The sequence below is a fragment of the Pelobates fuscus genome, chromosome 3, assembly GCF_036172605.1.
Source record: "Pelobates fuscus isolate aPelFus1 chromosome 3, aPelFus1.pri, whole genome shotgun sequence".
NCBI lineage: Eukaryota > Metazoa > Chordata > Amphibia > Anura > Pelobatidae > Pelobates > Pelobates fuscus.
In genome coordinates, this window is record NC_086319.1 from 395,382,533 (window position 1) to 395,407,729 (window position 25,197).

At 42.1% G+C, this 25,197-nt stretch overlaps 27 non-coding genes across 27 annotated transcripts; all 27 read left to right on the plus strand.

Annotated features, from left to right (window-relative positions):
- The first annotated feature begins 33 nt into the window (after positions 1–33).
- Positions 34–115, plus strand: TRNAL-AAG (transfer RNA leucine (anticodon AAG)). Its single transcript has one exon. It is a non-coding gene; the product is annotated as a tRNA-Leu (tRNA).
- Positions 116–951: 836 nt separating this feature from the next.
- Positions 952–1,023, plus strand: TRNAW-CCA (transfer RNA tryptophan (anticodon CCA)). The gene has a single exon. It is a non-coding gene; the product is annotated as a tRNA-Trp (tRNA).
- A 798-nt stretch (positions 1,024–1,821) lies between these two features.
- Positions 1,822–1,903, plus strand: TRNAL-AAG (transfer RNA leucine (anticodon AAG)). The gene has a single exon. It is a non-coding gene; the product is annotated as a tRNA-Leu (tRNA).
- Positions 1,904–2,739: 836 nt separating this feature from the next.
- TRNAW-CCA (transfer RNA tryptophan (anticodon CCA)) lies at positions 2,740–2,811 on the plus strand. The gene has a single exon. It is a non-coding gene; the product is annotated as a tRNA-Trp (tRNA).
- Positions 2,812–4,529: 1,718 nt separating this feature from the next.
- On the plus strand, positions 4,530–4,601 carry TRNAW-CCA (transfer RNA tryptophan (anticodon CCA)). The gene has a single exon. It is a non-coding gene; the product is annotated as a tRNA-Trp (tRNA).
- An 802-nt stretch (positions 4,602–5,403) lies between these two features.
- Positions 5,404–5,485, plus strand: TRNAL-AAG (transfer RNA leucine (anticodon AAG)). The gene has a single exon. It is a non-coding gene; the product is annotated as a tRNA-Leu (tRNA).
- Positions 5,486–6,321: 836 nt separating this feature from the next.
- Positions 6,322–6,393, plus strand: TRNAW-CCA (transfer RNA tryptophan (anticodon CCA)). The gene has a single exon. It is a non-coding gene; the product is annotated as a tRNA-Trp (tRNA).
- An 802-nt stretch (positions 6,394–7,195) lies between these two features.
- Positions 7,196–7,277, plus strand: TRNAL-AAG (transfer RNA leucine (anticodon AAG)). Its single transcript has one exon. It is a non-coding gene; the product is annotated as a tRNA-Leu (tRNA).
- Positions 7,278–8,989: 1,712 nt separating this feature from the next.
- TRNAL-AAG (transfer RNA leucine (anticodon AAG)) lies at positions 8,990–9,071 on the plus strand. Its single transcript has one exon. It is a non-coding gene; the product is annotated as a tRNA-Leu (tRNA).
- An 836-nt stretch (positions 9,072–9,907) lies between these two features.
- Positions 9,908–9,979, plus strand: TRNAW-CCA (transfer RNA tryptophan (anticodon CCA)). Its single transcript has one exon. It is a non-coding gene; the product is annotated as a tRNA-Trp (tRNA).
- Positions 9,980–10,777: 798 nt separating this feature from the next.
- On the plus strand, positions 10,778–10,859 carry TRNAL-AAG (transfer RNA leucine (anticodon AAG)). Its single transcript has one exon. It is a non-coding gene; the product is annotated as a tRNA-Leu (tRNA).
- An 836-nt stretch (positions 10,860–11,695) lies between these two features.
- On the plus strand, positions 11,696–11,767 carry TRNAW-CCA (transfer RNA tryptophan (anticodon CCA)). Its single transcript has one exon. It is a non-coding gene; the product is annotated as a tRNA-Trp (tRNA).
- An 804-nt stretch (positions 11,768–12,571) lies between these two features.
- TRNAL-AAG (transfer RNA leucine (anticodon AAG)) lies at positions 12,572–12,653 on the plus strand. Its single transcript has one exon. It is a non-coding gene; the product is annotated as a tRNA-Leu (tRNA).
- Positions 12,654–13,489: 836 nt separating this feature from the next.
- Positions 13,490–13,561, plus strand: TRNAW-CCA (transfer RNA tryptophan (anticodon CCA)). Its single transcript has one exon. It is a non-coding gene; the product is annotated as a tRNA-Trp (tRNA).
- Positions 13,562–14,359: 798 nt separating this feature from the next.
- Positions 14,360–14,441, plus strand: TRNAL-AAG (transfer RNA leucine (anticodon AAG)). Its single transcript has one exon. It is a non-coding gene; the product is annotated as a tRNA-Leu (tRNA).
- Positions 14,442–15,277: 836 nt separating this feature from the next.
- TRNAW-CCA (transfer RNA tryptophan (anticodon CCA)) lies at positions 15,278–15,349 on the plus strand. The gene has a single exon. It is a non-coding gene; the product is annotated as a tRNA-Trp (tRNA).
- Positions 15,350–16,149: 800 nt separating this feature from the next.
- TRNAL-AAG (transfer RNA leucine (anticodon AAG)) lies at positions 16,150–16,231 on the plus strand. The gene has a single exon. It is a non-coding gene; the product is annotated as a tRNA-Leu (tRNA).
- An 836-nt stretch (positions 16,232–17,067) lies between these two features.
- On the plus strand, positions 17,068–17,139 carry TRNAW-CCA (transfer RNA tryptophan (anticodon CCA)). The gene has a single exon. It is a non-coding gene; the product is annotated as a tRNA-Trp (tRNA).
- An 804-nt stretch (positions 17,140–17,943) lies between these two features.
- Positions 17,944–18,025, plus strand: TRNAL-AAG (transfer RNA leucine (anticodon AAG)). Its single transcript has one exon. It is a non-coding gene; the product is annotated as a tRNA-Leu (tRNA).
- Positions 18,026–18,861: 836 nt separating this feature from the next.
- On the plus strand, positions 18,862–18,933 carry TRNAW-CCA (transfer RNA tryptophan (anticodon CCA)). Its single transcript has one exon. It is a non-coding gene; the product is annotated as a tRNA-Trp (tRNA).
- Positions 18,934–19,731: 798 nt separating this feature from the next.
- Positions 19,732–19,813, plus strand: TRNAL-AAG (transfer RNA leucine (anticodon AAG)). Its single transcript has one exon. It is a non-coding gene; the product is annotated as a tRNA-Leu (tRNA).
- Positions 19,814–20,649: 836 nt separating this feature from the next.
- On the plus strand, positions 20,650–20,721 carry TRNAW-CCA (transfer RNA tryptophan (anticodon CCA)). The gene has a single exon. It is a non-coding gene; the product is annotated as a tRNA-Trp (tRNA).
- Positions 20,722–21,519: 798 nt separating this feature from the next.
- On the plus strand, positions 21,520–21,601 carry TRNAL-AAG (transfer RNA leucine (anticodon AAG)). The gene has a single exon. It is a non-coding gene; the product is annotated as a tRNA-Leu (tRNA).
- Positions 21,602–22,437: 836 nt separating this feature from the next.
- TRNAW-CCA (transfer RNA tryptophan (anticodon CCA)) lies at positions 22,438–22,509 on the plus strand. Its single transcript has one exon. It is a non-coding gene; the product is annotated as a tRNA-Trp (tRNA).
- An 802-nt stretch (positions 22,510–23,311) lies between these two features.
- Positions 23,312–23,393, plus strand: TRNAL-AAG (transfer RNA leucine (anticodon AAG)). The gene has a single exon. It is a non-coding gene; the product is annotated as a tRNA-Leu (tRNA).
- An 836-nt stretch (positions 23,394–24,229) lies between these two features.
- TRNAW-CCA (transfer RNA tryptophan (anticodon CCA)) lies at positions 24,230–24,301 on the plus strand. The gene has a single exon. It is a non-coding gene; the product is annotated as a tRNA-Trp (tRNA).
- An 800-nt stretch (positions 24,302–25,101) lies between these two features.
- Positions 25,102–25,183, plus strand: TRNAL-AAG (transfer RNA leucine (anticodon AAG)). The gene has a single exon. It is a non-coding gene; the product is annotated as a tRNA-Leu (tRNA).
- Positions 25,184–25,197: the final 14 nt, after the last annotated feature.

Genomic DNA, 25,197 nt, shown 5'->3' on the forward strand with positions numbered 1-25,197 from the left:
GTTGTGAGTACACAGCCGCCGGAAACATGCGCAGGTAGCGTGGCCGAGCGGTCTAAGGCGCTGGATTAAGGCTCCAGTCTCTTCGGGGGCGTGGGTTCGAATCCCACCGCTGCCATCAAGCTCCTTTTTTCTTCCATAAACGCATCACGCCGTTTGAATACCGCTTCCTTATTTGCCACAAGGTGCAACTTACGTAGGCTTGGAAATGCACTTGTTTCATACTCCTTTGATATTTAAACATGGAACAGTATCACAGAAAGTTACAAAAGTAATTCAGGATGAAAAGAAGACTCAGGTTCAACCATTCACCCACCCTTCTTCCCCTTGTTGTTCCAAATGAAGGAGAAAGGGAAAAAAATGAAAGACCTGAAGTCATTTTCAATTGTGCCCCAAATTGGGAAGCAGGATTCCTTTAGAACTCCATATTTGCATTTCCGATTTCTCCTTGGATCAACAAGCTGTGTCACAATACCCACTTTAGATACTATAGTGGCATAGTTTCCAGCTTTGCCACAAGAACATCGAGGCCATCCTCAAATACATCTACTGAATGCCATAAAACACCTTCTTTAGGAAGAGAATTTAACATCTTTCTTCTCACTTGAAAGAGGCCACAAATTGTCCTAAATATAAAGCTAGCAAAGAGTAAGTCACGTGGAGAATTCCACACCATGCACGATTCACCCCAGCATTTGCATGTTCCATTGTAATGTAATTAAACCGGTATGGCTTCACATTGCCGCAAACACAGAAACTGGCTAGCTGGTGCCTTTCTGTTTGGCTTTGCCTTCAATTACAGTGGTATTGTGCTGAAAAGAAAAGTACTTATTTTCTTTCCTCTTTAGGCTGAATATTTAATATGTCAGAATCTATCTAATTTTATGTCGGTTGGGGGAAATAACCTACCTTTGTTGGCTACTCTGTTGACGACCACTCCCACCTGCACAGTGAGACCTCGTGGCGCAACGGTAGCGCGTCTGACTCCAGATCAGAAGGTTGCGTGTTCAAATCACGTCGGGGTCATGCTGCTTTTGCTTTGGAGAAGAATAAGCACAGATCTCTTGTCATACCAGAGTTGTATAAAAAGCGCAAGGCACACGCCCCATTCTTAGCATGCTTAGCATATATTATCTATATATCCCGTACTTGGATTATTTCATTATGTTGATGGCCAAAACTGGAAAAGTCCTGCTGATCTACAGTAGGTAAAATTGACATGCTGCAGGATTCCTGACTGTTTCAAATGAATTCTGTGGTTTATAACCTGGGGGTCGGGACCCAAAAATAGAGTCCTCTTGTTAATTTAGCGTGTCATTTTAAGGGTTCCGACTTTTTTTTTTGCTTTACTCCCAGTCAAAACAGGTTCATGAATTGATTTCCTAGAGGCAGCATTTGAATGCTGAATACTGGGCACAGCACTTTCCCTATGCTGGTGGTGAATTGTTATCTTGTGTTTGCACCTGTTGGTGGTCATTTGACACGCTAGCAGCTTTCACCTGAATGTAACACGAGGAACTTGCGCTTCAAACTCTTTTGATATATATATATATATATTTATATATATTAGGATAATATTTGTTCTGTGTGAGAATAAATAGAGGGGGATGTGTAATATTTTAGAATTGATCTAGTTTTCTTGTATTTTTGCCGTCCTGTAGAGGTGAAGGCGCTCTAAATGAGCTATGCCGCCAGCAGTGCCACATGAGTGTGGAAAGATATTGTCGGGACTTGCAACCTTTTGACAAGAAAGAAAATGAAATGATCAGAACGCTGCCAAATGGCGTGCGTGTTGGGAGTACACAGCCGCCGGAAACATGCGCAGGTAGCGTGGCCGAGCGGTCTAAGGCGCTGGATTAAGGCTCCAGTCTCTTCGGGGGCGTGGGTTCGAATCCCACCGCTGCCATCAAGCTCCTTTTTTCTTCCATAAACGCATCACGCCGTTTGAATACCGCTTCCTTATTTGCCACAAGGTGCAACTTACGTAGGCTTGGAAATGCACTTGTTTCATACTCCTTTGATATTTAAACATGGAACAGTATCACAGAAAGTTACAAAAGTAATTCAGGATGAAAAGAAGACTCAGGTTCAACCATTCACCCACCCTTCTTCCCCTTGTTGTTCCAAATGAAGGAGAAAGGGAAAAAAATGAAAGACCTGAAGTCATTTTCAATTGTGCCCCAAATTGGGAAGCAGGATTCCTTTAGAACTCCATATTTGCATTTCCGATTTCTCCTTGGATCAACAAGCTGTGTCACAATACCCACTTTAGATACTATAGTGGCATAGTTTCCAGCTTTGCCACAAGAACATCGAGGCCATCCTCAAATACATCTACTGAATGCCATAAAACACCTTCTTTAGGAAGAGAATTTAACATCTTTCTTCTCACTTGAAAGAGGCCACAAATTGTCCTAAATATAAAGCTAGCAAAGAGTAAGTCACGTGGAGAATTCCACACCATGCACGATTCACCCCAGCATTTGCATGTTCCATTGTAATGTAATTAAACCGGTATGGCTTCACATTGCCGCAAACACAGAAACTGGCTAGCTGGTGCCTTTCTGTTTGGCTTTGCCTTCAATTACAGTGGTATTGTGCTGAAAAGAAAAGTACTTATTTTCTTTCCTCTTTAGGCTGAATATTTAATATGTCAGAATCTATCTAATTTTATGTCGGTTGGGGGAAATAACCTACCTTTGTTGGCTACTCTGTTGACGACCACTCCCACCTGCACAGTGAGACCTCGTGGCGCAACGGTAGCGCGTCTGACTCCAGATCAGAAGGTTGCGTGTTCAAATCACGTCGGGGTCATGCTGCTTTTGCTTTGGAGAAGAATAAGCACAGATCTCTTGTCATACCAGAGTTGGATAAAAAGCGCAAGGCACACGCCCCATTCTTAGCATGCTTAGCATATATTATCTATATATCCCGTACTTGGATTATTTCATTATGTTGATGGCCAAAACTGGAAAAGTCCTGCTGATCTACAGTAGGTAAAATTGACATGTTGTAGGATTCCTGACTGTTTCAAATGAATTCTGTGGTTTTTAACCTGGGGGTCAGGACCCAAAAATAGAGTCCTCTTGTTAATTTAGCGTGTCATTTTAAGGGTTCCTCCTTTTTTTTTTGCTTTACTCCCAGTCAAAACAGGTTCATGAATTGATTTCCTAGAGGCAGCATTTGAATGCTGAATACTGGGCACAGCACTTTCCCTATGCTGGTGGTGAATTGTTATCTTGTGTTTGCACCTGTTGGTGGTCATTTGACACGCTAGCAGCTTTCACCTGAATGTAACACGAGGAACTTGCGCTTCAAACTCTTTTGATATATATATATATATATATTTATATATATTAGGATAATATTTGTTCTGTGTGAGAATAAATAGAGGGGGATGTGTAATATTTTAGAATTGATCTAGTTTTCTTGTATTTTTGCCGTCCTGTAGAGGTGAAGGCGCTCTAAATGAGCTATGCCGCCAGCAGTGCCACATGAGTGTGGAAAGATATTGTCGGGACTTGCAACCTTTTGACAAGAAAGAAAATGAAATGATCAGAACGCTGCCAAATGGCGTGCGTGTTGTGAGTACACAGCCGCCGGAAACATGCGCAGGTAGCGTGGCCGAGCGGTCTAAGGCGCTGGATTAAGGCTCCAGTCTCTTCGGGGGCGTGTGTTCGAATCCCACCGCTGCCATCAAGCTCCTTTTTTCTTCCATAAACGCATCACGCCGTTTGAATACCGCTTCCTTATTTGCCACAAGGTGCAACTTACGTAGGCTTGGAAATGCACTTGTTTCATACTCCTTTGATATTTAAACATGGAACAGTATCACAGAAAGTTACAAAAGTAATTCAGGATGAAAAGAAGACTCAGGTTCAACCATTCACCCACCCTTCTTCCCCTTGTTGTTCCAAATGAAGGAGAAAGGGAAAAAAATGAAAGACCTGAAGTCATTTTCAATTGTGCCCCAAATTGGGAAGCAGGATTCCTTTAGAACTCCATATTTGCATTTCCGATTTCTCCTTGGATCAACAAGCTGTGTCACAATACCCACTTTAGATACTATAGTGGCATAGTTTCCCGCTTTGCCACAAGAACATCGAGGCCATCCTCAAATACATCTACTGAATGCCATAAAACACCTTCTTTAGGAAGAGAATTTAACATCTTTCTTCTCACTTGAAAGAGGCCACAAATTGTCCTAAATATAAAGCTAGCAAAGAGTAAGTCACGTGGAGAATTCCACACCATGCACGATTCACCCCAGCATTTGCATGTTCCATTGTAATGTAATTAAACCGGTATGGCTTCACATTGCCGCAAACACAGAAACTGGCTAGCTGGTGCCTTTCTGTTTGGCTTTGCCTTCAATTACAGTGGTATTGTGCTGAAAAGAAAAGTACTTATTTTCTTTCCTCTTTAGGCTGAATATTTAATATGTCAGAATCTATCTAATTTTATGTCGGTTGGGGGAAATAACCTACCTTTGTTGGCTACTCTGTTGACGACCACTCCCACCTGCACAGTGAGACCTCGTGGCGCAACGGTAGCGCGTCTGACTCCAGATCAGAAGGTTGCGTGTTCAAATCACGTCGGGGTCATGCTGCTTTTGCTTTGGAGAAGAATAAGCACAGATCTCTTGTCATACCAGAGTTGGATAAAAAGCGCAAGGCACACGCCCCATTCTTAGCATGCTTAGCATATATTATCTATATATCCCGTACTTGGATTATTTCATTATGTTGATGGCCAAAACTGGAAAAGTCCTGCTGATCTACAGTAGGTAAAATTGACATGCTGCAGGATTCCTGACTGTTTCAAATGAATTCTGTGGTTTTTAACCTGGGGGTCGGGACCCAAAAATAGAGTCCTCTTGTTAATTTAGCGTGTCATTTTAAGGGTTCCTCCTTTTTTTTTTGCTTTACTCCCAGTCAAAACAGGTTCATGAATTGATTTCCTAGAGGCAGCATTTGAATGCTGAATACTGGGCACAGCACTTTCCCTATGCTGGTGGTGAATTGTTATCTTGTGTTTGCACCTGTTGGTGGTCATTTGACACGCTAGCAGCTTTCACCTGAATGTAACACGAGGAACTTGCGCTTCAAACTCTTTTGATATATATATATATATATATATTTATATATATTAGGATAATATTTGTTCTGTGTGAGAATAAATAGAGGGGGATGTGTAATATTTTAGAATTGATCTAGTTTTCTTGTATTTTTGCCGTCCTTTAGAGTTGAAGGCGCTCTAAATGACCTATGCCGCCAGCAGTGCCACATGAGTGTGGAAAGATATTGTCGGGACTTGCAACCTTTTGACAAGAAAGAAAATGAAATGATCAGAACGCTGCCAAATGGCGTGCGTGTTGTGAGTACACAGCCGCCGGAAACATGCGCAGGTAGCGTGGCCGAGCGGTCTAAGGCGCTGGATTAAGGCTCCAGTCTCTTCGGGGGCGTGGGTTCGAATCCCACCGCTGCCATCAAGCTCCTTTTTTCTTCCATAAACGCATCACGCCGTTTGAATACCGCTTCCTTATTTGCCACAAGGTGCAACTTACGTAGGCTTGGAAATGCACTTGTTTCATACTCCTTTGATCTTTAAACATGGAACAGTATCACAGAAAGTTACAAAAGTAATTTAGGATGAAAAGAAGACTCAGGTTCAACCATTCACCCACCCTTCTTCCCCTTGTTGTTCCAAATGAAGGAGAAAGGAAAAAAAATGAAAGACCTGAAGTCATTTTCAATTGTGCCCCAAATTGGGAAGCAGGATTCCTTTAGAACTCCATATTTGCATTTCCGATTTCTCCTTGGATCAACAAGCTGTGTCACAATACCCACTTTAGATACTATAGTGGCATAGTTTCCAGCTTTGCCACAAGAACATCGAGGCCATCCTCAAATACATCTACTGAATGCCATAAAACACCTTCTTTAGGAAGAGAATTTAACATCTTTCTTCTCACTTGAAAGAGGCCACAAATTGTCCTAAATATAAAGCTAGCAAAGAGTAAGTCACGTGGAGAATTCCACACCATGCACGATTCACCCCAGCATTTGCATGTTCCATTGTAATGTAATTAAACCGGTATGGCTTCACATTGCCGCAAACACAGAAACTGGCTAGCTGGTGCCTTTCTGTTTGGCTTTGCCTTCAATTACAGTGGTATTGTGCTGAAAAGAAAAGTACTTATTTTCTTTCCTCTTTAGGCTGAATATTTAATATGTCAGAATCTATCTAATTTTATGTCGGTTGGGGGAAATAACCTACCTTTGTTGGCTACTCTGTTGACGACCACTCCCACCTGCACAGTGAGACCTCGTGGCGCAACGGTAGCGCGTCTGACTCCAGATCAGAAGGTTGCGTGTTCAAATCACGTCGGGGTCATGCTGCTTTTGCTTTGGAGAAGAATAAGCACAGATCTCTTGTCATACCAGAGTTGGATAAAAAGCGCAAGGCACACGCCCCATTCTTAGCATGCTTAGCATATATTATCTATATATCCCGTACTTGGATTATTTCATTATGTTGATGGCCAAAACTGGAAAAGTCCTGCTGATCTACAGTAGGTAAAATTGACATGCTGCAGGATTCCTGACTGTTTCAAATGAATTCTGTGGTTTTTAACCTGGGGGTCGGGACCCAAAAATAGAGTCCTCTTGTTAATTTAGCGTGTCATTTTAAGGGTTCCTCCTTTTTTTTTTGCTTTACTCCCAGTCAAAACAGGTTCATGAATTGATTTCCTAGAGGCAGCATTTGAATGCTGAATACTGGGCACAGCACTTTCCCTATGCTGGTGGTGAATTGTTATCTTGTGTTTGCACCTGTTGGTGGTCATTTGACACGCTAGCAGCTTTGACCTGAATGTAACACGAGGAACTTGCGCTTCAAACTCTTTTGATATATATATATATATATATATTTATATATATTAGGATAATATTTGTTCTGTGTGAGAATAAATAGAGGGGGATGTGTAATATTTTAGAATTGATCTAGTTTTCTTGTATTTTTGCCGTCCTGTAGAGGTGAAGGCGCTCTAAATGAGCTATGCCGCCAGCAGTGCCACATGAGTGTGGAAAGATATTGTCGGGACTTGCAACCTTTTGACAAGAAAGAAAATGAAATGATCAGAACGCTGCCAAATGGCGTGCGTGTTGTGAGTACACAGCCGCCGGAAACATGCGCAGGTAGCGTGGCCGAGCGGTCTAAGGCGCTGGATTAAGGCTCCAGTCTCTTCGGGGGCGTGGGTTCGAATCCCACCGCTGCCATCAAGCTCCTTTTTTCTTCCATAAACGCATCACGCCGTTTGAATACCGCTTCCTTATTTGCCACAAGGTGCAACTTACGTAGGCTTGGAAATGCACTTGTTTCATACTCCTTTGATCTTTAAACATGGAACAGTATCACAGAAAGTTACAAAAGTAATTCAGGATGAAAAGAAGACTCAGGTTCAACCATTCACCCACACTTCTTCCCCTTGTTGTTCCAAATGAAGGAGAAAGGGAAAAAAATGAAAGACCTGAAGTCATTTTCAATTGTGCCCCAAATTGGGAAGCAGGATTCCTTTAGAACTCCATATTTGCATTTCCGATTTCTCCTTGGATCAACAAGCTGTGTCACAATACCCACTTTAGATACTATAGTGGCATAGTTTCCAGCTTTGCCACAAGAACATCGAGGCCATCCTCAAATACATCTACTGAATGCCATAAAACACCTTCTTTAGGAAGAGAATTTAACATCTTTCTTCTCACTTGAAAGAGGCCACAAATTGTCCTAAATATAAAGCTAGCAAAGAGTAAGTCACGTGGAGAATTCCACACCATGCACGATTCACCCCAGCATTTGCATGTTCCATTGTAATGTAATTAAACCGGTATGGCTTCACATTGCCGCAAACACAGAAACTGGCTAGCTGGTGCCTTTCTGTTTGGCTTTGCCTTCAATTACAGTGGTATTGTGCTGAAAAGAAAAGTACTTATTTTCTTTCCTCTTTAGGCTGAATATTTAATATGTCAGAATCTATCTAATTTTATGTCGGTTGGGGGAAATAACCTTCCTTTGTTGGCTACTCTGTTGACGACCACTCCCACCTGCACAGTGAGACCTCGTGGCGCAACTGTAGCGCGTCTGACTCCAGATCAGAAGGTTGCGTGTTCAAATCACGTCGGGGTCATGCTGCTTTTGCTTTGGAGAAGAATAAGCACAGATCTCTTGTCATACCAGAGTTGGATAAAAAGCGCAAGGCACACGCCCCATTCTTAGCATGCTTAGCATATATTATCTATATATCCCGTACTTGGATTATTTCATTATGTTGATGGCCAAAACTGGAAAAGTCCTGCTGATCTACAGTAGGTAAAATTGACATGCTGCAGGATTCCTGACTGTTTCAAATGAATTCTGTGGTTTTTAACCTGGGGGTCGGGACCCAAAAATAGAGTCCTCTTGTTAATTTAGCGTGTCATTTTAAGGGTTCCTCCTTTTTTTTTTGCTTTACTCCCAGTCAAAACAGGTTCATGAATTGATTTCCTAGAGGCAGCATTTGAATGCTGAATACTGGGCACAGCACTTTCCCTATGCTGGTGGTGAATTGTTATCTTGTGTTTGCACCTGTTGGTGGTCATTTGACACGCTAGCAGCTTTCACCTGAATGTAACACGAGGAACTTGCGCTTCAAACTCTTTTGATATATATATCTATATATATATATTTATATATATTAGGATAATATTTGTTCTGTGTGAGAATAAATAGAGGGGGATGTGTAATATTTTAGAATTGATCTAGTTTTCTTGTATTTTTGCCGTCCTTTAGAGGTGAAGGCGCTCTAAATGACCTATGCCGCCAGCAGTGCCACATGAGTGTGGAAAGATATTGTCGGGACTTGCAACCTTTTGACAAGAAAGAAAATGAAATGATCAGAACGCTGCCAAATGGCGTGCGTGTTGTGAGTACACAGCCGCCGGAAACATGCGCAGGTAGCGTGGCCGAGCGGTCTAAGGCGCTGGATTAAGGCTCCAGTCTCTTCGGGGGCGTGGGTTCGAATCCCACCGCTGCCATCAAGCTCCTTTTTTCTTCCATAAACGCATCACGCCGTTTGAATACCGCTTCCTTATTTGCCACAAGGTGCAACTTACGTAGGCTTGGAAATGCACTTGTTTCATACTCCTTTGATCTTTAAACATGGAACAGTATCACAGAAAGTTACAAAAGTAATTCAGGATGAAAAGAAGACTCAGGTTCAACCATTCACCCACCCTTCTTCCCCTTGTTGTTCCAAATGAAGGAGAAAGGAAAAAAAATGAAAGACCTGAAGTCATTTTCAATTGTGCCCCAAATTGGGAAGCAGGATTCCTTTAGAACTCCATATTTGCATTTCCGATTTCTCCTTGGATCAACAAGCTGTGTCACAATACCCACTTTAGATACTATAGTGGCATAGTTTCCAGCTTTGCCACAAGAACATCGAGGCCATCCTCAAATACATCTACTGAATGCCATAAAACACCTTCTTTAGGAAGAGAATTTAACATCTTTCTTCTCACTTGAAAGAGGCCACAAATTGTCCTAAATATAAAGCTAGCAAAGAGTAAGTCACGTGGAGAATTCCACACCATACACGATTCACCCCAGCATTTGCATGTTCCATTGTAATGTAATTAAACCGGTATGGCTTCACATTGCCGCAAACACAGAAACTGGCTAGCTGGTGCCTTTCTGTTTGGCTTTGCCTTCAATTACAGTGGTATTGTGCTGAAAAGAAAAGTACTTATTTTCTTTCCTCTTTAGGCTGAATATTTAATATGTCAGAATCTATCTAATTTTATGTCGGTTGGGGGAAATAACCTACCTTTGTTGGCTACTCTGTTGACGACCACTCCCACCTGCACAGTGAGACCTCGTGGCGCAACGGTAGCGCGTCTGACTCCAGATCAGAAGGTTGCGTGTTCAAATCACGTCGGGGTCATGCTGCTTTTGCTTTGGAGAAGAATAAGCACAGATCTCTTGTCATACCAGAGTTGGATAAAAAGCGCAAGGCACACGCCCCATTCTTAGCATGCTTAGCATATATTATCTATATATCCCGTACTTGGATTATTTCATTATGTTGATGGCCAAAACTGGAAAAGTCCTGCTGATCTACAGTAGGTAAAATTGACATGCTGCAGGATTCCTGACTGTTTCAAATTAATTCTGTGGTTTTTAACCTGGGGGTCGGGACCCAAAAATAGAGTCCTCTTGTTAATTTAGCGTGTCATTTTAAGGGTTCCTCCTTTTTTTTTTGCTTTACTCCCAGTCAAAACAGGTTCATGAATTGATTTCCTAGAGGCAGCATTTGAATGCTGAATACTGGGCACAGCACTTTCCCTATGCTGGTGGTGAATTGTTATCTTGTGTTTGCACCTGTTGGTGGTCATTTGACACGCTAGCAGCTTTCACCTGAATGTAACACGAGGAACTTGCGCTTCAAACTCTTTTGATATATATATATATATATTTATATATATTAGGATAATATTTGTTCTGTGTGAGAATAAATAGAGGGGGATGTGTAATATTTTAGAATTGATCTAGTTTTCTTGTATTTTTGCCGTCCTGTAGAGGTGAAGGCGCTCTAAATGAGCTATGCCGCCAGCAGTGCCACATGAGTGTGGAAAGATATTGTCGGGACTTGCAACCTTTTGACAAGAAAGAAAATGAAATGATCAGAACGCTGCCAAATGGCGTGCGTGTTGTGAGTACACAGCCGCCGGAAACATGCGCAGGTAGCGTGGCCGAGCGGTCTAAGGCGCTGGATTAAGGCTCCAGTCTCTTCGGGGGCGTGGGTTCGAATCCCACCGCTGCCATCAAGCTGCTTTTTTCTTCCATAAACGCATCACGCCGTTTGAATACCGCTTCCTTATTTGCCACAAGGTGCAACTTACGTAGGCTTGGAAATGCACTTGTTTCATACTCCTTTGATATTTAAACATGGAACAGTATCACAGAAAGTTACAAAAGTAATTCAGGATGAAAAGAAGACTCAGGTTCAACCATTCACCCACCCTTCTTCCCCTTGTTGTTCCAAATGAAGGAGAAAGGGAAAAAAATGAAAGACCTGAAGTCATTTTCAATTGTGCCCCAAATTGGGAAGCAGGATTCCTTTAGAACTCCATATTTGCATTTCCGATTTCTCCTTGGATCAACAAGCTGTGTCACAATACCCACTTTAGATACTATAGTGGCATAGTTTCCAGCTTTGCCACAAGAACATCGAGGCCATCCTCAAATACATCTACTGAATGCCATAAAACACCTTCTTTAGGAAGAGAATTTAACATCTTTCTTCTCACTTGAAAGAGGCCACAAATTGTCCTAAATATAAAGCTAGCAAAGAGTAAGTCACGTGGAGAATTCCACACCATGCACGATTCACCCCAGCATTTGCATGTTCCATTGTAATGTAATTAAACCGGTATGGCTTCACATTGCCGCAAACACAGAAACTGGCTAGCTGGTGCATTTCTGTTTGGCTTTGCCTTCAATTACAGTGGTGATGTGCTGAAAAGAAAAGTACTTATTTTCTTTCCTCTTTAGGCTGAATATTTAATATGTCAGAATCTATCTAATTTTATGTCGGTTGGGGGAAATAACCTACCTTTGTTGGCTACTCTGTTGACGACCACTCCCACCTGCACAGTGAGACCTCGTGGCGCAACGGTAGCGCGTCTGACTCCAGATCAGAAGGTTGCGTGTTCAAATCACGTCGGGGTCATGCTGCTTTTGCTTTGGAGAAGAATAAGCACAGATCTCTTGTCATACCAGAGTTGTATAAAAAGCGCAAGGCACACGCCCCATTCTTAGCATGCTTAGCATATATTATCTATATATCCCGTACTTGGATTATTTCATTATGTTGATGGCCAAAACTGGAAAAGTCCTGCTGATCTACAGTAGGTAAAATTGACATGCTGCAGGATTCCTGACTGTTTCAAATGAATTCTGTGGTTTTTAACCTGGGGGTCGGGACCCAAAAATAGAGTCCTCTTGTTAATTTAGCGTGTCATTTTAAGGGTTCCTCCTTTTTTTTTTGCTTTACTCCCAGTCAAAACAGGTTCATGAATTGATTTCCTAGAGGCAGCATTTGAATGCTGAATACTGGGCACAGCACTTTCCCTATGCTGGTGGTGAATTGTTATCTTGTGTTTGCACCTGTTGGTGGTCATTTGACACGCTAGCAGCTTTCACCTGAATGTAACACGAGGAACTTGCGCTTCAAACTCTTTTGATATATATATATATATATATATATATATATATATTAGGATAATATTTGTTCTGTGTGAGAATAAATAGAGGGGGATGTGTAATATTTTAGAATTGATCTAGTTTTCTTGTATTTTTGCCGTCCTGTAGAGGTGAAGGCGCTCTAAATGAGCTATGCCGCCAGCAGTGCCACATGAGTGTGGAAAGATATTGTCGGGACTTGCAACCTTTTGACAAGAAAGAAAATGAAATGATCAGAACGCTGCCAAATGGCGTGCGTGTTGTGAGTACACAGCCGCCGGAAACATGCGCAGGTAGCGTGGCCGAGCGGTCTAAGGCGCTGGATTAAGGCTCCAGTCTCTTCGGGGGCGTGGGTTCGAATCCCACCGCTGCCATCAAGCTCCTTTTTTCTTCCATAAACGCATCACGCCGTTTGAATACCGCTTCCTTATTTGCCACAAGGTGCAACTTACGTAGGCTTGGAAATGCACTTGTTTCATACTCCTTTGATCTTTAAACATGGAACAGTATCACAGAAAGTTACAAAAGTAATTCAGGATGAAAAGAAGACTCAGGTTCAACCATTCACCCACACTTCTTCCCCTTGTTGTTCCAAATGAAGGAGAAAGGGAAAAAAATGAAAGACCTGAAGTCATTTTCAATTGTGCCCCAAATTGGGAAGCAGGATTCCTTTAGAACTCCATATTTGCATTTCCGATTTCTCCTTGGATCAACAAGCTGTGTCACAATACCCACTTTAGATACTATAGTGGCATAGTTTCCAGCTTTGCCACAAGAACATCGAGGCCATCCTCAAATACATCTACTGAATGCCATAAAACACCTTCTTTAGGAAGAGAATTTAACATCTTTCTTCTCACTTGAAAGAGGCCACAAATTGTCCTAAATATAAAGCTAGCAAAGAGTAAGTCACGTGGAGAATTCCACACCATGCACGATTCACCCCAGCATTTGCATGTTCCATTGTAATGTAATTAAACCGGTATGGCTTCACATTGCCGCAAACACAGAAACTGGCTAGCTGGTGCCTTTCTGTTTGGCTTTGCCTTCAATTACAGTGGTATTGTGCTGAAAAGAAAAGTACTTATTTTCTTTCCTCTTTAGGCTGAATATTTAATATGTCAGAATCTATCTAATTTTATGTCGGTTGGGGGAAATAACCTACCTTTGTTGGCTACTCTGTTGACGACCACTCCCACCTGCACAGTGAGACCTCGTGGCGCAACGGTAGCGCGTCTGACTCCAGATCAGAAGGTTGCGTGTTCAAATCACGTCGGGGTCATGCTGCTTTTGCTTTGGAGAAGAATAAGCACAGATCTCTTGTCATACCAGAGTTGGATAAAAAGCGCAAGGCACACGCCCCATTCTTAGCATGCTTAGCATATATTATCTATATATCCCGTACTTGGATTATTTCATTATGTTGATGGCCAAAACTGGAAAAGTCCTGCTGATCTACAGTAGGTAAAATTGACATGCTGCAGGATTCCTGACTGTTTCAAATGAATTCTGTGGTTTTTAACCTGGGGGTCGGGACCCAAAAATAGAGTCCTCTTGTTAATTTAGCGTGTCATTTTAAGGGTTCCTCCTTTTTTTTTTGCTTTACTCCCAGTCAAAACAGGTTCATGAATTGATTTCCTAGAGGCAGCATTTGAATGCTGAATACTGGGCACAGCACTTTCCCTATGCTGGTGGTGAATTGTTATCTTGTGTTTGCACCTGTTGGTGGTCATTTGACACGCTAGCAGCTTTCACCTGAATGTAACACGAGGAACTTGCGCTTCAAACTCTTTTGATATATATATATATATATTTATATATATTAGGATAATATTTGTTCTGTGTGAGAATAAATAGAGGGGGATGTGTAATATTTTAGAATTGATCTAGTTTTCTTGTATTTTTGCCGTCCTGTAGAGGTGAAGGCGCTCTAAATGAGCTATGCCGCCAGCAGTGCCACATGAGTGTGGAAAGATATTGTCGGGACTTGCAACCTTTTGACAAGAAAGAAAATGAAATGATCAGAACGCTGCCAAATGGCGTGCGTGTTGTGAGTACACAGCCGCCGGAAACATGCGCAGGTAGCGTGGCCGAGCGGTCTAAGGCGCTGGATTAAGGCTCCAGTCTCTTCGGGGGCGTGGGTTCGAATCCCACCGCTGCCATCAAGCTCCTTTTTTCTTCCATAAACGCATCACGCCGTTTGAATACCGCTTCCTTATTTGCCACAAGGTGCAACTTACGTAGGCTTGGAAATGCACTTGTTTCATACTCCTTTGATCTTTAAACATGGAACAGTATCACAGAAAGTTACAAAAGTAATTCAGGATGAAAAGAAGACTCAGGTTCAACCATTCACCCACCCTTCTTCCCCTTGTTGTTCCAAATGAAGGAGAAAGGAAAAAAAATGAAAGACCTGAAGTCATTTTCAATTGTGCCCCAAATTGGGAAGCAGGATTCCTTTAGAACTCCATATTTGCATTTCCGATTTCTCCTTGGATCAACAAGCTGTGTCACAATACCCACTTTAGATACTATAGTGGCATAGTTTCCAGCTTTGCCACAAGAACATCGAGGCCATCCTCAAATACATCTACTGAATGCCATAAAACACCTTCTTTAGGAAGAGAATTTAACATCTTTCTTCTCACTTGAAAGAGGCCACAAATTGTCCTAAATATAAAGCTAGCAAAGAGTAAGTCACGTGGAGAATTCCACACCATGCACGATTCACCCCAGCATTTGCATGTTCCATTGTAATGTAATTAAACCGGTATGGCTTCACATTGCCGCAAACACAGAAACTGGCTAGCTGGTGCCTTTCTGTTTGGCTTTGCCTTCAATTACAGTGGTATTGTGCTGAAAAGAAAAGTACTTATTTTCTTTCCTCTTTAGGCTGAATATTTAATATGTCAGAATCTATCTAATTTTATGTCGGTTGGGGGAAATAACCTACCTTTGTTGGCTACTCTGTTGACGACCACTCCCACCTGCACAGTGAGACCTCGTGGCGCAACGGTAGCGCGTCTGACTCCAGATCAGAAGGTTGCGTGTTCAAATCACGTCGGGGTCATGCTGCTTTTGCTTTGGAGAAGAATAAGCACAGATCTCTTGTCATACCAGAGTTGGATAAAAAGCGCAAGGCACACGCCCCATTCTTAGCATGCTTAGCATATATTATCTATATATCCCGTACTTGGATTATTTCATTATGTTGATGGCCAAAACTGGAAAAGTCCTGCTGATCTACAGTAGGTAAAATTGACATGCTGCAGGATTCCTGACTGTTTCAAATGAATTCTGTGGTTTTTAACCTGGGGGTCGGGACCCAAAAATAGAGTCCTCTTGTTAATTTAGCGTGTCATTTTAAGGGTTCCTCCTTTTTTTTTTGCTTTACTCCCAGTCAAAACAGGTTCATGAATTGATTTCCTAGAGGCAGCATTTGAATGCTGAATACTGGGCACAGCACTTTCCCTATGCTGGTGGTGAATTGTTATCTTGTGTTTGCACCTGTTGGTGGTCATTTGACACGCTAGCAGCTTTCACCTGAATGTAACACGAGGAACTTGCGCTTCAAACTCTTTTGATATATATATATATATATATTTATATATATTAGGATAATATTTGTTCTGTGTGAGAATAAATAGAGGGGGATGTGTAATATTTTAGAATTGATCTAGTTTTCTTGTATTTTTGCCGTCCTGTAGAGGTGAAGGCGCTCTAAATGAGCTATGCCGCCAGCAGTGCCACATGAGTGTGGAAAGATATTGTCGGGACTTGCAACCTTTTGACAAGAAAGAAAATGAAATGATCAGAACGCTGCCAAATGGCGTGCGTGTTGTGAGTACACAGCCGCCGGAAACATGCGCAGGTAGCGTGGCCGAGCGGTCTAAGGCGCTGGATTAAGGCTCCAGTCTCTTCGGGGGCGTGGGTTCGAATCCCACCGCTGCCATCAAGCTCCTTTTTTCTTCCATAAACGCATCACGCCGTTTGAATACCGCTTCCTTATTTGCCACAAGGTGCAACTTACGTAGGCTTGGAAATGCACTTGTTTCATACTCCTTTGATCTTTAAACATGGAACAGTATCACAGAAAGTTACAAAAGTAATTCAGGATGAAAAGAAGACTCAGGTTCAACCATTCACCCACCCTTCTTCCCCTTGTTGTTCCAAATGAAGGAGAAAGGGAAAAAAATGAAAGACCTGAAGTCATTTTCAATTGTGCCCCAAATTGGGAAGCAGGATTCCTTTAGAACTCCATATTTGCATTTCCGATTTCTCCTTGGATCAACAAGCTGTGTCACAATACCCACTTTAGATACTATAGTGGCATAGTTTCCAGCTTTGCCACAAGAACATCGAGGCCATCCTCAAATACATCTACTGAATGCCATAAAACACCTTCTTTAGGAAGAGAATTTAACATCTTTCTTCTCACTTGAAAGAGGCCACAAATTGTCCTAAATATAAAGCTAGCAAAGAGTAAGTCACGTGGAGAATTCCACACCATGCACGATTCACCCCAGCATTTGCATGTTCCATTGTAATGTAATTAAACCGGTATGGCTTCACATTGCCGCAAACACAGAAACTGGCTAGCTGGTGCCTTTCTGTTTGGCTTTGCCTTCAATTACAGTGGTATTGTGCTGAAAAGAAAAGTACTTATTTTCTTTCCTCTTTAGGCTGAATATTTAATATGTCAGAATCTATCTAATTTTATGTCGGTTGGGGGAAATAACCTACCTTTGTTGGCTACTCTGTTGACGACCACTCCCACCTGCACAGTGAGACCTCGTGGCGCAACGGTAGCGCGTCTGACTCCAGATCAGAAGGTTGCGTGTTCAAATCACGTCGGGGTCATGCTGCTTTTGCTTTGGAGAAGAATAAGCACAGATCTCTTGTCATACCAGAGTTGGATAAAAAGCGCAAGGCACACGCCCCATTCTTAGCATGCTTAGCATATATTATCTATATATCCCGTACTTGGATTATTTCATTATGTTGATGGCCAAAACTGGAAAAGTCCTGCTGATCTACAGTAGGTAAAATTGACATGCTGCAGGATTCCTGACTGTTTCAAATGAATTCTGTGGTTTTTAACCTGGGGGTCGGGACCCAAAAATAGAGTCCTCTTGTTAATTTAGCGTGTCATTTTAAGGGTTCCTCCTTTTTTTTTTGCTTTACTCCCAGTCAAAACAGGTTCATGAATTGATTTCCTAGAGGCAGCATTTGAATGCTGAATACTGGGCACAGCACTTTCCCTATGCTGGTGGTGAATTGTTATCTTGTGTTTGCACCTGTTGGTGGTCATTTGACACGCTAGCAGCTTTCACCTGAATGTAACACGAGGAACTTGCGCTTCAAACTCTTTTGATATATATATCTATATATATATATTTATATATATTAGGATAATATTTGTTCTGTGTGAGAATAAATAGAGGGGGATGTGTAATATTTTAGAATTGATCTAGTTTTCTTGTATTTTTGCCGTCCTTTAGAGGTGAAGGCGCTCTAAATGACCTATGCCGCCAGCAGTGCCACATGAGTGTGGAAAGATATTGTCGGGACTTGCAACCTTTTGACAAGAAAGAAAATGAAATGATCAGAACGCTGCCAAATGGCGTGCGTGTTGTGAGTACACAGCCGCCGGAAACATGCGCAGGTAGCGTGGCCGAGCGGTCTAAGGCGCTGGATTAAGGCTCCAGTCTCTTCGGGGGCGTGGGTTCGAATCCCACCGCTGCCATCAAGCTCCTTTTTTCTTCCATAAACGCATCACGCCGTTTGAATACCGCTTCCTTATTTGCCACAAGGTGCAACTTACGTAGGCTTGGAAATGCACTTGTTTCATACTCCTTTGATCTTTAAACATGGAACAGTATCACAGAAAGTTACAAAAGTAATTCAGGATGAAAAGAAGACTCAGGTTCAACCATTCACCCACCCTTCTTCCCCTTGTTGTTCCAAATGAAGGAGAAAGGAAAAAAAATGAAAGACCTGAAGTCATTTTCAATTGTGCCCCAAATTGGGAAGCAGGATTCCTTTAGAACTCCATATTTGCATTTCCGATTTCTCCTTGGATCAACAAGCTGTGTCACAATACCCACTTTAGATACTATAGTGGCATAGTTTCCAGCTTTGCCACAAGAACATCGAGGCCATCCTCAAATACATCTACTGAATGCCATAAAACACCTTCTTTAGGAAGAGAATTTAACATCTTTCTTCTCACTTGAAAGAGGCCACAAATTGTCCTAAATATAAAGCTAGCAAAGAGTAAGTCACGTGGAGAATTCCACACCATGCACGATTCACCCCAGCATTTGCATGTTCCATTGTAATGTAATTAAACCGGTATGGCTTCACATTGCCGCAAACACAGAAACTGGCTAGCTGGTGCATTTCTGTTTGGCTTTGCCTTCAATTACAGTGGTGATGTGCTGAAAAGAAAAGTACTTATTTTCTTTCCTCTTTAGGCTGAATATTTAATATGTCAGAATCTATCTAATTTTATGTCGGTTGGGGGAAATAACCTACCTTTGTTGGCTACTCTGTTGACGACCACTCCCACCTGCACAGTGAGACCTCGTGGCGCAACGGTAGCGCGTCTGACTCCAGATCAGAAGGTTGCGTGTTCAAATCACGTCGGGGTCATGCTGCTTTTGCTTTGGAGAAGAATAAGCACAGATCTCTTGTCATACCAGAGTTGGATAAAAAGCGCAAGGCACACGCCCCATTCTTAGCATGCTTAGCATATATTATCTATATATCCCGTACTTGGATTATTTCATTATGTTGATGGCCAAAACTGGAAAAGTCCTGCTGATCTACAGTAGGTAAAATTGACATGCTGCAGGATTCCTGACTGTTTCAAATGAATTCTGTGGTTTTTAACCTGGGGGTCGGGACCCAAAAATAGAGTCCTCTTGTTAATTTAGCGTGTCATTTTAAGGGTTCCTCCTTTTTTTTTTGCTTTACTCCCAGTCAAAACAGGTTCATGAATTGATTTCCTAGAGGCAGCATTTGAATGCTGAATACTGGGCACAGCACTTTCCCTATGCTGGTGGTGAATTGTTATCTTGTGTTTGCACCTGTTGGTGGTCATTTGACACGCTAGCAGCTTTCACCTGAATGTAACACGAGGAACTTGCGCTTCAAACTCTTTTGATATATATATATATATATATATATATATTAGGATAATATTTGTTCTGTGTGAGAATAAATAGAGGGGGATGTGTAATATTTTAGAATTGATCTAGTTTTCTTGTATTTTTGCCGTCCTGTAGAGGTGAAGGCGCTCTAAATGAGCTATGCCGCCAGCAGTGCCACATGAGTGTGGAAAGATATTGTCGGGACTTGCAACCTTTTGACAAGAAAGAAAATGAAATGATCAGAACGCTGCCAAATGGCGTGCGTGTTGTGAGTACACAGCCGCCGGAAACATGCGCAGGTAGCGTGGCCGAGCGGTCTAAGGCGCTGGATTAAGGCTCCAGTCTCTTCGGGGGCGTGGGTTCGAATCCCACCGCTGCCATCAAGCTCCTTTTTTCTTCCATAAACGCATCACGCCGTTTGAATACCGCTTCCTTATTTGCCACAAGGTGCAACTTACGTAGGCTTGGAAATGCACTTGTTTCATACTCCTTTGATCTTTAAACATGGAACAGTATCACAGAAAGTTACAAAAGTAATTCAGGATGAAAAGAAGACTCAGGTTCAACCATTCACCCACACTTCTTCCCCTTGTTGTTCCAAATGAAGGAGAAAGGGAAAAAAATGAAAGACCTGAAGTCATTTTCAATTGTGCCCCAAATTGGGAAGCAGGATTCCTTTAGAACTCCATATTTGCATTTCCGATTTCTCCTTGGATCAACAAGCTGTGTCACAATACCCACTTTAGATACTATAGTGGCATAGTTTCCAGCTTTGCCACAAGAACATCGAGGCCATCCTCAAATACATCTACTGAATGCCATAAAACACCTTCTTTAGGAAGAGAATTTAACATCTTTCTTCTCACTTGAAAGAGGCCACAAATTGTCCTAAATATAAAGCTAGCAAAGAGTAAGTCACGTGGAGAATTCCACACCATGCACGATTCACCCCAGCATTTGCATGTTCCATTGTAATGTAATTAAACCGGTATGGCTTCACATTGCCGCAAACACAGAAACTGGCTAGCTGGTGCCTTTCTGTTTGGCTTTGCCTTCAATTACAGTGGTATTGTGCTGAAAAGAAAAGTACTTATTTTCTTTCCTCTTTAGGCTGAATATTTAATATGTCAGAATCTATCTAATTTTATGTCGGTTGGGGGAAATAACCTACCTTTGTTGGCTACTCTGTTGACGACCACTCCCACCTGCACAGTGAGACCTCGTGGCGCAACGGTAGCGCGTCTGACTCCAGATCAGAAGGTTGCGTGTTCAAATCACGTCGGGGTCATGCTGCTTTTGCTTTGGAGAAGAATAAGCACAGATCTCTTGTCATACCAGAGTTGGATAAAAAGCGCAAGGCACACGCCCCATTCTTAGCATGCTTAGCATATATTATCTATATATCCCGTACTTGGATTATTTCATTATGTTGATGGCCAAAACTGGAAAAGTCCTGCTGATCTACAGTAGGTAAAATTGACATGCTGCAGGATTCCTGACTGTTTCAAATGAATTCTGTGGTTTTTAACCTGGGGGTCGGGACCCAAAAATAGAGTCCTCTTGTTAATTTAGCGTGTCATTTTAAGGGTTCCTCCTTTTTTTTTTGCTTTACTCCCAGTCAAAACAGGTTCATGAATTGATTTCCTAGAGGCAGCATTTGAATGCTGAATACTGGGCACAGCACTTTCCCTATGCTGGTGGTGAATTGTTATCTTGTGTTTGCACCTGTTGGTGGTCATTTGACACGCTAGCAGCTTTCACCTGAATGTAACACGAGGAACTTGCGCTTCAAACTCTTTTGATATATATATATATATATTTATATATATTAGGATAATATTTGTTCTGTGTGAGAATAAATAGAGGGGGATGTGTAATATTTTAGAATTGATCTAGTTTTCTTGTATTTTTGCCGTCCTGTAGAGGTGAAGGCGCTCTAAATGAGCTATGCCGCCAGCAGTGCCACATGAGTGTGGAAAGATATTGTCGGGACTTGCAACCTTTTGACAAGAAAGAAAATGAAATGATCAGAACGCTGCCAAATGGCGTGCGTGTTGTGAGTACACAGCCGCCGGAAACATGCGCAGGTAGCGTGGCCGAGCGGTCTAAGGCGCTGGATTAAGGCTCCAGTCTCTTCGGGGGCGTGGGTTCGAATCCCACCGCTGCCATCAAGCTGCTTTTTTCTTCCATAAACGCATCACGCCGTTTGAATACCGCTTCCTTATTTGCCACAAGGTGCAACTTACGTAGGCTTGGAAATGCACTTGTTTCATACTCCTTTGATATTTAAACATGGAACAGTATCACAGAAAGTTACAAAAGTAATTCAGGATGAAAAGAAGACTCAGGTTCAACCATTCACCCACCCTTCTTCCCCTTGTTGTTCCAAATGAAGGAGAAAGGGAAAAAAATGAAAGACCTGAAGTCATTTTCAATTGTGCCCCAAATTGGGAAGCAGGATTCCTTTAGAACTCCATATTTGCATTTCCGATTTCTCCTTGGATCAACAAGCTGTGTCACAATACCCACTTTAGATACTATAGTGGCATAGTTTCCAGCTTTGCCACAAGAACATCGAGGCCATCCTCAAATACATCTACTGAATGCCATAAAACACCTTCTTTAGGAAGAGAATTTAACATCTTTCTTCTCACTTGAAAGAGGCCACAAATTGTCCTAAATATAAAGCTAGCAAAGAGTAAGTCACGTGGAGAATTCCACACCATGCACGATTCACCCCAGCATTTGCATGTTCCATTGTAATGTAATTAAACCGGTATGGCTTCACATTGCCGCAAACACAGAAACTGGCTAGCTGGTGCCTTTCTGTTTGGCTTTGCCTTCAATTACAGTGGTATTGTGCTGAAAAGAAAAGTACTTATTTTCTTTCCTCTTTAGGCTGAATATTTAATATGTCAGAATCTATCTAATTTTATGTCAGTTGGGGGGAATAACCTACCTTTGGTGGCTACTCTGTTGACGACCACTCCCACCTGCACAGTGAGACCTCGTGGCGCAACGGTAGCGCGTCTGACTCCAGATCAGAAGGATGCGTGTTCAAATCACGTCGGGGTCATGCTGCTTTTGCTTTGGAGAAGAATAAGCACAGATCTCTTGTCATACCAGAGTTGGATAAAAAGCGCAAGGCACACGCCCCATTCTTAGCATGCTTAGCATATATTATCTATATATCCCGTACTTGGATTATTTCATTATGTTGATGGCCAAAACTGGAAAAGTCCTGCTGATCTACAGTAGGTAAAATTGACATGCTGCAGGATTCCTGACTGTTTCAAATGAATTCTGTGGTTTTTAACCTGGGGGTCGGGACCCAAAAATAGAGTCCTCTTGTTAATTTAGCGTGTCATTTTAAGGGTTCCTCCTTTTTTTTTTGCTTTACTCCCAGTCAAAACAGGTTCATGAATTGATTTCCTAGAGGCAGCATTTGAATGCTGAATACTGGGCACAGCACTTTCCCTATGCTGGTGGTGAATTGTTATCTTGTGTTTGCACCTGTTGGTGGTCATTTGACACGCTAGCAGCTTTCACCTGAATGTAACACGAGGAACTTGCGCTTCAAACTCTTTTGATATATATATATATATATATATATATATATATTAGGATAATATTTGTTCTGTGTGAGAATAAATAGAGGGGGATGTGTAATATTTTAGAATTGATCTAGTTTTCTTGTATTTTTGCCGTCCTGTAGAGGTGAAGGCGCTCTAAATGAGCTATGCCGCCAGCAGTGCCACATGAGTGTGGAAAGATATTGTCGGGACTTGCAACCTTTTGACAAGAAAGAAAATGAAATGATCAGAACGCTGCCAAATGGCGTGCGTGTTGTGAGTACACAGCCGCCAGAAACATGCGCAGGTAGCGTGGCCGAGCGGTCTAAGGCGCTGGATTAAGGCTCCAGTCTCTTCGGGGGCGTGGGTTCGAATCCCACCGCTGCCATCAAGCTCCTTTTTTCTTCCATAAACGCATCACGCCGTTTGAATACCGCTTCCTTATTTGCCACAAGGTGCAACTTACGTAGGCTTGGAAATGCACTTGTTTCATACTCCTTTGATCTTTAAACATGGAACAGTATCACAGAAAGTTACAAAAGTAATTCAGGATGAAAAGAAGACTCAGGTTCAACCATTCACCCACACTTCTTCCCCTTGTTGTTCCAAATGAAGGAGAAAGGGAAAAAAATGAAAGACCTGAAGTCATTTTCAATTGTGCCCCAAATTGGGAAGCAGGATTCCTTTAGAACTCCATATTTGCATTTCCGATTTCTCCTTGGATCAACAAGCTGTGTCACAATACCCACTTTAGATACTATAGTGGCATAGTTTCCAGCTTTGCCACAAGAACATCGAGGCCATCCTCAAATACATCTACTGAATGCCATAAAACACCTTCTTTAGGAAGAGAATTTAACATCTTTCTTCTCACTTGAAAGAGGCCACAAATTGTCCTAAATATAAAGCTAGCAAAGAGTAAGTCACGTGGAGAATTCCACACCATGCACGATTCACCCCAGCATTTGCATGTTCCATTGTAATGTAATTAAACCGGTATGGCTTCACATTGCCGCAAACACAGAAACTGGCTAGCTGGTGCCTTTCTGTTTGGCTTTGCCTTCAATTACAGTGGTATTGTGCTGAAAAGAAAAGTACTTATTTTCTTTCCTCTTTAGGCTGAATATTTAATATGTCAGAATCTATCTAATTTTATGTCAGTTGGGGGGAATAACCTACCTTTGGTGGCTACTCTGTTGACGACCACTCCCACCTGCACAGTGAGACCTCGTGGCGCAACGGTAGCGCGTCTGACTCCAGATCAGAAGGATGCGTGTTCAAATCACGTCGGGGTCATGCTGCTTTTGCTTTGGAGAAGAATAAGCACAGATCTCTTGTCATACCAGAGTTGGATAAAAAGCGCAAGGCACACGCCCCATTCTTAGCATGCTTAGCATATATTATCTATATATCCCGTACTTGGATTATTTCATTATGTTGATGGCCAAAACTGGAAAAGTCCTGCTGATCTACAGTAGGTAAAATTGACATGCTGCAGGATTCCTGACTGTTTCAAATTAATTCTGTGGTTTTTAACCTGGGGGTCGGGACCCAAAAATAGAGTCCTCTTGTTAATTTAGCGTGTCATTTTAAGGGTTCCTCCTTTTTTTTTTGCTTTACTCCCAGTCAAAACAGGTTCATGAATTGATTTCCTAGAGGCAGCATTTGAATGCTGAATACTGGGCACAGCACTTTCCCTATGCTGGTGGTGAATTGTTATCTTGTGTTTGCACCTGTTGGTGGTCATTTGACACGCTAGCAGCTTTCACCTGAATGTAACACGAGGAACTTGCGCTTCAAACTCTTTTGATATATATATATATATATATATATATATATTAGGATAATATTTGTTCTGTGTGAGAATAAATAGAGGGGGATGTGTAATATTTTAGAATTGATCTAGTTTTCTTGTATTTTTGCCGTCCTGTAGAGGTGAAGGCGCTCTAAATGAGCTATGCCGCCAGCAGTGCCACATGAGTGTGGAAAGATATTGTCGGGACTTGCAACCTTTTGACAAGAAAGAAAATGAAATGATCAGAACGCTGCCAAATGGCGTGCGTGTTGTGAGTACACAGCCGCCAGAAACATGCGCAGGTAGCGTGGCCGAGCGGTCTAAGGCGCTGGATTAAGGCTCCAGTCTCTTCGGGGGCGTGGGTTCGAATCCCACCGCTGCCATCAAGCTCCTTTTT